Source organism: Notechis scutatus, chromosome 3 (assembly GCF_049901735.1).
Source record: "Notechis scutatus isolate UNSWTSFEM ecotype Mainland chromosome 3, rNotScu1.2, whole genome shotgun sequence".
NCBI classification, from domain to species: domain Eukaryota; kingdom Metazoa; phylum Chordata; class Lepidosauria; order Squamata; family Elapidae; genus Notechis; species Notechis scutatus.
This window is the reverse complement of record NC_142011.1, coordinates 108,562,710-108,575,630: the sequence shown is the minus strand read 5'-3', so window position 1 is coordinate 108,575,630 and position 12,921 is coordinate 108,562,710.

The following is a 12,921-nucleotide window of genomic DNA, read 5'->3' as shown; positions in this document are numbered from 1 at the left end:
AGGTATCTTAGGTAGATTAGCATTCTGTAGATACTGTTTGACTTTTTCCTCATCAATATTCTCTTGCTTATATAGTTGCCCATAGAAGTCTCGAATAATTTCCTTTTTCTCTTTATTACCATAGCAAACCTGGCCTTGATCATCTATTAACTGTGATATTTTCCTTGATTCTTTCTCCTTTCTCAATTTGTATGCTAACCATCTACCTGGTTTATTTGCATCTTCAAAATAGTTCTGTTTAGCACTTCTAATTTTCTGTGCCAATTCTTCTTTCTCTATTTGGCCCATTTTATGTTTGATTATGTCCAATTTTAATTTAATGTCTTTTTTCTGTGGCATTTTCTGTAGTTCTTTTTCAAGTCTTTTATACTCATCTTCTAAAACTTTAGTGGCTTGCCTTTTCCTGATATTCTTTTTTCTTATATAGTCTATTATCAAGCCTCTAGCATATGCCTTCATTGTGTCCCAGACATTCTGAATTGAAGTATCTTCTTTTTTATTTTCTCTAAAGAAAAAGGCCAGTTCTTTCTCCATCCATTGTGTAAAATCTTTTTCCTTTAAAATAGTATTATTTAACGTCCATCTCGATCTTTTCTTTTGTCCTTTCAATTTAATTGTCATTGGATTATGGTCTGCCCAAGTACTTGTTTCAATGTTTGTTTCTTGAACGTTAGATATTAGTTCTGTTGAGATCCAAATCATATCTAATCTGGACCATGATAAATGTCTATTTGAATAGAAAGTATATTGCTTGGTTTTAGCATTTCTTTCTCTCCATATATCTTTTAGATTTAATTCATCTGTCATTTTAAAAAAGGATTTAGGGAGAGTCTTTCTGTTTTGCTTTGTTGTTGTTGCTGTATAGTCCAGTTTATTGTCTACAGTTCCATTAAAATCTCCCATCATAACTATATTGACATAGTCCAGTCCAATTATTTTCATGTGTAATTTTTGTAGAATTCTTCTTGTTTATTGTTCGGAGCATAAATTGCAATCAGGAGTGTTTTCATATTATTATCCATTATTTCCACCATTAATACTCTTCCATCTTCATCAGTATAAATCAATTTTGCTGGGATAGCCTCTTTAATGTATAAAACCACTCCTCTTTTCTTACATTGAGTCAAAGAAGTAAATATTTTCCCTAATTTTGGCTGTACCAGCAATTGTTTGTGTTGTTTTTTGATATGTACTTCTTGTAAGCAAATTATATCAAATTTTAATTTCTCTAATTTGTGAAAAAAAATTTCCTTCTTTTAACGGCTGAATTAAGTCCATTTATATTCATTGTAATCAGTTTTTTCTCTTCCATGGTTATATCTTGTAATTAGGTTTGGCAGCTCTCGGAGATCTTGGTTCACGTTGTTCTTTGATCTCCACCTGTCCACCTACTGCGCCTTCCTCTTTTTCAGTCCCCATTTGGTCCTCTTGGAATTCAATTAGTGAGACCTCTTTTTCTGCCTCTTCCTCTCTCCTTCCAAAAAATTCTGCGTAGAAAAGTTCTGCTTTCTCAATTGAATCAATTCTATGTCTCTGTTCTTGCCATGTAAGCATTGGTCCTTCTGGAATCAACCATCTGTAATTCACCTCCTTTTTCAATAACATTTTAGTCAGGAATCGATATTCTCTTCTCGTCTCTCTCATTCTTCTAGGTATTTGTTTTAAAACCACAATCTCCTTGCCTTTATATTTCAACGTCTTCTCTCTTGGCACTTGTAATATTTGTGTTTTAATGGATTTTTTTGTAAATCTGATGTGAACTTCTCTTGGTAAGTTGTTTCTCATCGCATATCTTGTAAAGACTCGGTATACCTCATCTACTCCATCCATCATCTTTTCCTCTGTTATTTCCAAGGCTTCAGCCAGAATTTCTATCATTATCGCAGCTAGGTTTTGTCCTTTTTCTTCCTCTATATTTTGAAATCTGAGATAGAATTCTGACCTGTCCATCTCCCACTTCAGCATCCCACTTTTATCTTGTTCAACCACTGTTAGTCTGCTGTCAATGTTTCCAATCTTCTTCTCTCTTTGTTTATCTTCTTCTTCAATTTTTTGGAATCTCTCATCATATTTCACCATCATTTGTTGAATATTTTCAATTTTTTCATCAGTCTTGCCTGTTCTTTGTTCAATATTCTCTGTTCTTTGTTCAATATTCTCTATTCTTTTTTCAATAGTATCTGATTTTATTTTAATGTCTTTAATAGACAAATTAATGTCTTGGATTCCTTGCATAATCATCTGTAGAGTCACTTTTTCTTGTTCTTTATCTTGCTTTAACATTGTCTGAATTAAACGTTGACCTCCAGATGGTGGGGAGGCGGAAGCTGAGGCGCCAGAAGGTATGAGTTTCCTACTCATTTTGAACGTCGAAATCTTCAAATTCAAGTAGCCAATTATAATCCAAAATGGTGGGTAGAGGTGGTAAAAGATAAAAAGCCCAATAAAAGGAAAGAAAAATTCTTCAGGTTCTTCAAGACCTTAATCCAATTATAAAATGGTCAGTTGTAATCCAGGATAAAAAATGAAAATAAGAAAAAGAAAAAAGCCCAATAATAATTAAAAAAAAAAAAGAATGAGAGAGAAAATTTATTCAGGTTCTTCACACCTTAATCCAATTAAGAGGTCTCAAAAGTGAAAAATAAAAAAACAAAAAAAACCATAAAGATGAACCAAAAATATGAATAGCAAAAAAGAAAATCCCAATGGAAAAAGAAAAAGGAGAGATTCTGAGGCTTTCCCTTTAAAACAGAAGGCAAAAATAGAAATCTTACCAAAAAAAAAAAATTCTTTTAAGGAGAAAAAAAAAGGAAACGGGGAACAGTAAAACTGGTAAGGAGGGGCGGCACAGCTAAAAATAAAATAAAAAAGAACGCATTGCACTTTATTTAATTATCCAAGGCTCTTTTTAAAAGTCTCTTCTCCACAAGCTTCAAAGCCAAACTTCAATTGTTGACAGAAGTCCAGAAGAACACCTGTAATAACACTCTCATGTTCTTCCCTCTATCTTATCAAGTTGCAATGTCCTTGAAAGAGGAATCTTTCACAGTTCTCTCAACTTCAAGTAAAATGTTTTTAAGCCTCTAGTTGACGGTGTTAGAAAGTTTCTTTGTTCTCACTCCCCCCCTCCTTTCCCAGATAGAAATATATATATATTAAAAAAGAGAGAAAAAGATTACTAAAGGGAGCCTCTAATCTAAAAAATTAAAAAGTCAACAAAGAGAAGAAAAAATAAATATATATATGAAAAAAACCAGTCCAGTTAACAAAGCTAAATCACGATAGAAGTCCAGTAGAAAAAAAAAGTAAAAAAGTAAAAAGCCAAGCCTCACTTTGACGTTTCCATTTAAAACCCGCCGCTTACTCAGTTCTGTCAAAACTTTTACAGATTTCCCTTTTTCTTAGGGTGTCCTTTAAGTCTCAGAAGAATAGTAAAAAAAAAGTTCTCACCCAACCGACACACTTTCTCTTTCAGTCTCTTCCATTCCGGAGCTGTCCCAACTTCAGCAGCTTGATGGCTGGCTCTCCGCCGCTGGCAAAAGGGCTTCTCCTGGGTCAACCAGGGACTTTGCGGTGTCCCTGGGATCCACAGGATGTGCCCTTCACTATCACCGTCTCTACGGGACGGTTTAGGTCCGTTTGGACCGACCAGGGGCTGAGATATTGGCTGCAATCTTGGAGCTCGATTGCAGACCGTACCGTCGCGACGCCAGCGACGCCCACTAGTAAGGAATTTCAAACCTTTTGTCAGAAATGGAATATTACTTTAGTGCATGGAATTCCTTACAACTCTCAGGGTCAAGCTATAGTTGAGCGAGCTCATCGTACTTTTAAGGCATTGCTTCAGAAACAATTACAAACTGAGTCTGGCCCTTACCATCTGCGAAAGATTCAAAATCTCATTGCTGTAGCATTATATACTTGGAATTATTTAACCTTTTTAGATTCTCTTGCAGACTCACCTGTTAATTTGCATTTTCGAACTACTGAATCTTTAGCAAGGCCTTTGGTAAAGTATCGCCAAGCTCCAGATCCAACCTGGAAAGGCTCTACACCGCTGATCACCTGGGGTCGCAGTTACGCTGCCATGGAAGATCCTTCTACTGGACAAGCAGTGTGGTTTCCAGCGCACTGTGTTCGTCCATATCATGGCATGGCACCAAGGCCTTCACAACCTGATTCCGGATTTCAATCCTCATCTGAACACAGAAGTCCGTCTTCAAAGGTTGAAGCGCCCGCAATCCATCACTTGGGGCCAGGTTAAATCTACTACATATCAAGTTCAACAACAACTGCAACAGGCCTCATTACCTCAGACTCCTGAAAATCTTGTTGCTGTTGTTTTTGCTATTATTACTGCTAACTCTGTTCCCATTTTACTTTGTATTTTCTTGTTTATGGTTAATGGTGTTTCTGCTCAAAATGACACTTCTGTGGTTCGTCGTAACCCTAATTTGTGGGTTCGTCATGCCCAATATATGTTTATGACCCATCGCACAAATATTACTTTATACTATGAGCCCCTAATGGCATTTGGTCAAATTTCTTTTACCCCTAACTTGATCATGTCTTCTACATTTATTGTCTCACAACTACAATCTATTTCACACTCCTGGCTATTTTCTAAACCCCCTATGCAATTTAATTCTGTCCGTTGGCGTTACTTGAAAGTTAGTCAATTTACAAGGGGTCTGTGTTTCTGTTGTCATGCTAAACACACTTGGCTTCATAATTGGTCTGATTATGATGCTGCTTAGCACATATTAAAAAAGCTAGGGAATTATAGTTATTGTTCTAACTACTATTGGTTGTCAGGTACCTTTAATTCTTCTTTATATGGAATTAATACAGCTCCTGATATGTATCCTGACAATTTTCCTATTTTTAATGCCTCTGATCACTCTAATACAGGATCGATATGTGCTGGTTGGCAGCTTAAGAATCCTAATATGTGGTTCTTTTTTGATAAATATGCTACTAATGTTCATCCTCAGAATTTTTCATTCTTTGAATAAAGAATCCTATTGAGGATGAGCTTGCCAATTTGCAATCATACATTCAAAATAATATCCATGCTCAGTACTCACCTTTTGAGTGGCTAACCAATTGGCTCCCTGATTGGTCTTGGCTCAGACAGTTTTTCTTTTATGTTATAATTATTATTATTGTACTAATTGTAACCTGTTGTTTTATTCAATGTATTCCAAATTTATTCGCATTGTTTCGTCCTTCTTCCCCCTCTCTTACTCCTTTACAATTGAGATACATTCATAAATCTTTGAATCCTCCATTTAAAATAAAAAACGAGGATATGTAGAGTTGTAATTGCAGGAATGTTCTTATCTTGGATGGCAAACCTCAGATAAAGAATGTTTACAAAGCAAATACAACTCAGGCAAACAAAGTCACTAATGTAAAGGAGGATTAGAGAGAGGAAGTAAACATATATTAGACTTTAACTAGAGATAATTAATTGTGTTAATTACTATGCTAAACAGTAATGAAAGTTAAGCAGAAACCAAAGTTAACCAATGTTGGAGGATTACTAAAAATGTGTATAAATGCAAGACTAGACTCCAATAAAGTCATCATGATTCATTTGATCATGATCAAACACCTTGACTGCCTCATTACAACAGACATTATGACACGTGTCTTCCCTTCTGCAGATCCCAATGTTAAACTGATTAGAAATTAAACAGCTAAATTTTCACAATATATACTTTTCTCGAGTCTATATTATTTATTTTGAAACGCTATTAGATTTAGATTCATGAGGCCATTTACTATACTGTACATTTTGATAAGATTATTACGGCCCAAGTTTTACTATGGGCAACTTGATATGGGATCTGGCCGCAAGTTCCCCTGCTAATATCTGTGTTGAGCTATCAAAATAACTTTTGACCAGTTCACCTGTCCAAAATTCACATGACATTTTTCTTTTGTGATTTGAGAGCCTGGAGCTCTGGAGGGTGGGTGGAGGAGAGCTGGTTCCCATTAGCTGGTACACCACCAGTTGCAGTTTCTCTCTTTTAGGTCCTCCTTCCTCCACAGAGCCCTTGATTTAGGGGACAGGGTCAGATAGCAACCGTGTCTTGGGGCCTACCTATATTCAGGTCTAGCCAGGTTGTTGTTCTTTTTGCTCCCCCTTGAATTGCATTCTTGTCCTTATCAGTATCATTATTGAAGAGTCTTCCCCTCTTTTTTGGACTGTTCAGTTATAGCCTCAAAGGAGGTAAAATCTGTACAATTGGCCCACCAATTTCTGTGTGGTATGAGGAAACTCAAATCTCCCCTTAACTGAACTTTAAAGATAAAAAGAAAGTAAAAACAAAATCGAATGGCAGCAAAACATATAGAAAGTTCATCCACCAACGTACAGCCATCTGCAGGCTCTACTCTATCATGGGATCCCCAAGCTAGATGACAAAACCACATTTTAAGGGTCTTCTTGAGGTCCAAAAGGGGTGGGGCCACCCTCAGCTCAAGGGCAATGATTTTTTACAGGGTGGAAGCTAGGGAAGTGTTTGTATGTGTGTGTGTGTGTGTGTGATGCATACCAACATACAAATGCATAATATGTATAAGACAAGTGAATGAGTTGAACTAATCTCTCTACTACGGGAGGATGCTAATCATGGAGTTCCCTTCATTTCTAGGAAGTGCAGGTGTCATGGTTAATCTAGGCTGAAAATGGTAGATAACAGACATTTATTGCCAATTAAATTTTTTAGTATTTTTAAAGAATATGTCTAATAATAAATGTATAGGCTTTTTCTTTTATTTATTCTCTGGAAAGTCCTATTTCATGGTATTTCTATCAAATCATTGACTTGTAAACAAGAGTGTTTGTTCCTTCTGTCCCAAATTCAGTTTTTGTTGTTGTTCTTCTGTTGGTTAAAGAGAAGCTTTTAAGAAAGCTGTGTCTGACTTTTCTTCTCCATTGGAATAGGAGGAAGAGATTTCCCTTGAATGATAATCGCTAAGAGAAACCGCAGAGTTCAGGGAAAGCAAGGCTGTGACTGGGGGAGTTAAAATAAAGAATTGCCTGCCATTCAAGGAATGCAGAGGGGAGCAGAATGGGTGAGATAGTGGCCTCATGCTTCCCAAATGTCCTATATAGCATTAACTAGTTTGGAGCCGAGAGAAGGTTTTTTTCCTTTTAAAATGACTCACCCTGATAGCTTAATGGAAACATATTGTCTATTTCTGTCATATATTGAAGCAGTGGGACAACGTTTCTCTGGAAATAAGCATGCTCTTGTCTACAGTAACTCCCATAAGGGTTGCAAAATAAATGCAGCACATGAACGAAAGAAAGTGGTAATCACTGCTGCTTTCCCATTGCCATCCTCAAGCCATCTATTGAAATTAGCAATAGTCTTGAATACCTATGGATTTTATCAATAAATTTAGATTTTGTGAAATTATTCAAGACTGATTTATTGAGCTTCTACTTTGTTAATAGAATGGTAAAGCCAGGCATAAATCAATCAATATTTTGAGGTATAATTTTTGTGTAAGTCAAGTCAAGTCAAGAATTCTATTGTTTTCTTCTATTTCTTTGCACGGTTCATTTAAGAAGGCATTCTTATCTCTTCCAGCTATTCTCTGAAATTCTGCATTCAATTGGGTGTATCTTTCTCTTTTTCCCTTGCCTTTCACTTCCCTTCTTTCCTCAGCTATTTGTAAAGCTTCCTCAGACAGCCATTTTGCTTTCTTGCATTTCTTTTTCTTTTCTTTTTTTTATAAAAAAATTATTTGGATTTTCACAAAACATAATACAAGTACAATTTCTTTTTTTGAGAATAGCATGGTTATCACTTCTCCATACAGACACAAATTCAATTTCATATTCATCTTTGTGTTCTATTCCATATCTTATTACTATTTTAACATTTTCTCAGTAACTTTTCCCTTCTCTTCATTTTCTCAATCTTACTTTTAATTATCTCATTCCTTCCTAAATTCAATTATATATATCTTTTTTTAAGTATCAATACCTTTCTAGTCATTATATTTATACTTTTGTCTGTCCTGTTTCAATTTCATATTTTCTTTTCTCATTAAACAAATTTTTTTCCCTGTAGTTACTAATTGGAGTATGACACCTTTGTATCTTTTATTTTTTATCCATTCAACTCTTATTTAAACTTCAATTTATGCCTTTACAATGATAACATTCAATATAACACATAACTTTCAGTCGAATTCTGCTTGGTACATTCTTAAAATACCAAGTTCTTAAAGAGAATATATATATATATATATATATATATATATATATATATATATATATATATATATATATATATATGTATGTATGTATGTATGTATGTGTATATATATATATATATATATATATATATATATATATATATATATATATATATATATATATATATATATATATATAAAACAATAATAAATAAAATACTTATTCTATTCCAATTCAGCTCTATCATTAATGTTAGTTATAATCTTTGACATCTTTAACATTTCTTTTCAATAGGGTATCAGAACTCTCTGCTATGACCTGTCCGTCTTGGGTGGCCCTGCACAGCATAGCTCATAGCTTCATTGAGCTACGCAAGCCCCTTTGCCATGAGAAGGCATGAAGGCATCCATGAAGTAGAAGGGTAAACTAGTCTTCACCAATTTCCTAGCTTTGATCACTGCACCAAACTGCCTGACATTAAATGTAATCTTTTTTACTGAGCTTGGATTCTTTGGATTCTATCTTATTTTTTAATCCAATAAATGGATCAAGCAATCATAGTGGCCGTAAGATTATTGCTAAATTAACAAATCCTATACTTTAAATCCTATACTTAAAACACATTTCTTAAATATCAAAAGACCAAAAACTTGCCCCAAATCTTTAAATTGTTTCTAAAGACCCTACAAGTAGAAAATTGGGCAGAGGGGCCTTATTTTACAAATAGTCTGGACCAGGAAGGGCTGCTTCTTATTGATACAGTACTGGTTTCATCGCAGCCAAGGCAACTTCAAATTTAAGAAAGAAAAAAAAATGAGCAATTTAAATTTATGACAACTAGTCAAGGTTTTCCTGGGCACTTTTACCATATTACTCCCATGATCTATTTCTTCAAAAGCAGGTAGAATCCAGGTACAAGGAAGTTTATCTCTGCAGAACTAATTCCTGACAAGCCAAGAATACATAGAATATACTATGGGCCACACAGTATTCATCAGTGGTGGGATTCAAATATTTTTACTACCAGTTCGGTGGGCATGGCTTGGTGGGCACACTTTGCATGCGTGCACACACGTTGCGTGCATGCGCACTCCAAACGCGCACTTTGTGCAGGCGCAGAGGCATTTGTGCAGGCACAGAGGCATTCTAACTCACCTCCTGCAAGCCTGCACGATCCCGGTAGCTTCAGCAGCTGCTGCGCGGCATTCTTCTGTGCCACGCAAAGTAGCTGCGCTTCAAATTCAAAGGATAAAGGTGAGTATGGGAGCCCAGGCAGGTGGGCGGGCCCAACAGCAGAGCAGTGGAGAGAACCAGTTCTGTCTCCACTGCTCATTGCTGCTACCGGCAGAATACCACCAGTAGAATACCACCACTGGTATTCACCCTCCAAAAACAAAAAGAAAGTTTAGAAGAATTCAGAAGTATTCCTAGTGGAAAATATATTGCATATAGCCCAGAGATGAATTGTTGGATTACTAATGTTACCTAGTTTGAGAATTGTAATTTACAATATACAAGGGAGATTTTTCTCTATACTTGGTTTTATTTGTATAAACATATAGCAGTTCCCAAGGACTGTTTCTCAAAACCATGTTAATGAACATTCCTCCATTCTACAAGTCAGCAGAAAAACAAGACAACATAATTTGGGACAGAGACTTTAGCTACCTTTTTAGTTTTCTGAGCAATAAGTGTCCAGTGTAGAGATTTGGCTGCCTATACAGCAGTACTATTTTATAATATAATTTAACATAGCCACTTTGGTCTGGTGGTTAATGCAACAGGCTAGAAAGCAGGAGACTGTTTGTTTTAGTCCCATTTTAGGCATAAAAACCAGCTAGGTGACTTTGGATTAATCAGTCCAATCCACCTCACAGGTTTGTTGTGGGGAAAATAGGAGGAGAAAGGTATGTTGGCTCCCTTGAGTTTTTTAAAGCCAGGAGATAGATAGATGATAGATAGATAGATGACAGATAGATAGATAGATAGATAGATAGATAGATAGATAGATAGATAGATAGATAGATAGAGACCAACAAACCTATGTCCCCAAAGGAGTGGAAGAGAATGAAGCTTGAAGTTTCTCACTTAGTGCCCTCAAAGAATTCCACTTCATACTGGACTTGTCCTCTGCTGACCAGCCTGCCATTTGGGCTCTTCTTTACTGGTCCTCCCATCACTTGGGCTAACAATGGGAAATCAGTAGAACTTTGGTCAATTTCAACTCCAATCCCCAATAACTCAGGGTGGCAACTGGCTAGTCGACAGTAGAATGTATCCCTCAGAATATATGCTGAAAGCCAGAGGTGGTACTCAGCAGGTTCTGACCAGTTCTGGAGAACTGGTAGTGGAAATTTTGAGTAGTTCAGAGAACCGGCAAATCCCACCTCTGACTGGAGATTTTACAGTATCCTTCCCTTGCCACGCCCACCAAGCCATGCTCACAGAGCCAGTAGTAAAAAAATTTGAATCCCAAAAACCCCCTTGTTGCTGACTGGTATGCATGGTGTTTTCATTTTGCACTGTATTTGACTTTGTATGTTTGAATTCAAAGTGATTTTTTTGTGTTTTATTGTAATCAGCACAGAGAATTTGGCAACTGGGCAGTCTAATATGTTTAACAAATAAATAGAAGCCAACAATACAGATCTTTCTCAATTTTAAATTGACTGTCAACCTTCTTTTCCCTCCACCCTTACCCAGAGGTGGTATTCAGCAGGAGAACACAGTAGTGGACATTTTGAGTAGTTCGGAACCGGCAAATATCAGCTCTGACTGGAGATTTTACAGTATCCTTCCCCTGCCACACCCACCAAACCACACCCACAGAACCGGTAGTAAAAAAAAATTGAATTCCACCACTTCCCTTATCCCTTGTAAACCAACAAGTGTGGTTAGTTTAGTAGTGTGTATAAGAACCCATATAAAGCTTAGGACTTCCGGTTTGCAACCTTTCGGCGGCGGCAGGGATTCGCGACTGCGCGATCCCTGCTGCGTTCACCGTCAAGGTTCCCCCGATCCATTTGGATCTGGGGGATATAGCTGCCCCGCAGAGGCAGCTGAAGACAGGGGGGATCCGGCAAGGGGCTTGGGGGTGTCGCAAACCCCCTCCCCAGCCGGCTAAACCCCCTTTTCCCGAAGCGGAGGAACGGCGGTCAGCAATGGCCGCCACGAAGAAAGCTGCAGCCGGACAAGCAGGTGCAGGAGGGAGGAAGCTGAAAGAAAAGTGAAAGTTGATTCTAACCGGGACAAGACGGGAGAAAATGACCTGGAATCTTGAAGGCTGCTAAGTATATATTGTTCCCTGTGAGAGTTTTAATTTGCGAATATTCTAAAGGGGAAAGTTTTTTCTTTGTTCTACTCTCCTTCCTAAAGTGACAGCGGAAAAAAACAAAAACCTTTTTGGCTGTGAGTGGGAAGGGAGAGTGAAAAAAAGAATTAGAGCAAAATTTGAAAATAAGAAGAAGATTGTCTAGAATTACAAAGAGTTTAAAAACTTCCAAAAAATATATTTGAAAAAGATTTGTGATTACTTTAACCCCAGAAAGAGAAAATGAAGAAGAAAAAGGTATCTAAAAGAAATAGTCTGTTTGGATTGTTTGGTGACTTTGGAACCTTTGGAAATTACTTCTGATTAAATCATCTGGGTGGTTGTTTGGAAAAACTTTTTCTCTACACAATGGCATCATCTATGGATGAATTGGAACTTATATATCAAAAATTTGAAAGAGAAAAACAAGGAGGGGAAGATGGTCTTGACACTATTTTTCAATACTTGGAAATGGTGGTTTATATTTATGTGAAGCAGAATGAGGATGATGGGGACAAAGAAGAAGGAGATGCCATCTTTGATGAACAAATTACTTTGACTGGAGAAGAGAAAAAGCAAGAGAAAAAGGGGAAAAGGTCTTTAAGATCTGGAAAAATAGCCCAAAAAGAGAAGAATAAGGTGAAAAGGGGATATTATGTTAAGAAACAACAGAAAGGGGGAAAGCAGAACAAAAGGGAGGTGGAGAGACAAGTGGTTAAAGAGGATAAGGAGAAGGAACAAGAAAGGAAGGGATGAGAAGTCCTAATGGTGGGGAGCAAGATGTTAAGAAGCAATTTTTTTTTAGAGATAATGGATAAGCTTTATGGTTAAAGGGATTCTAGAAAGGTACATAAGACTGCATTTTTTATACTTGTATTTAGAAGTAAACATAGAAAATTAGAAACAATATGTAACCTAAAATGTGATAAAATATTTAACATAAATTAGTGAAATTTTTGGTTAAGAAAAGGGAGTACTGTAACGAAACATAATTCAAGATTGTGATGTGTGTGGGGGTAATAATCTTTGAAAAGCATAAGTGTTCCCACAAAGGCATGATATTTAATTGAAATGGATAAAATGTTTAAGATATAAATGATTGTTAATATTAATGATTAGAATATGGTATACTAGTGAAATTTTTTGTGAAATGAGAATTGAAGTAGAAGAAGGAGGTACTTTTTAATGAAATAATGAGTTATAATATATGATGAGGGATATAATATATAACTATGGAAAATAGGGCTCCCATAAAAGTATGTGATTTGATTGAAAAGTAATGATTTAAATGTTTAAGATATGAATGAATATTAATACTAATGAATAGATTTGTATTATTTTTGATAATATAGTATAATTTTAGAATGTACCAGACAGAATCCCAATATAT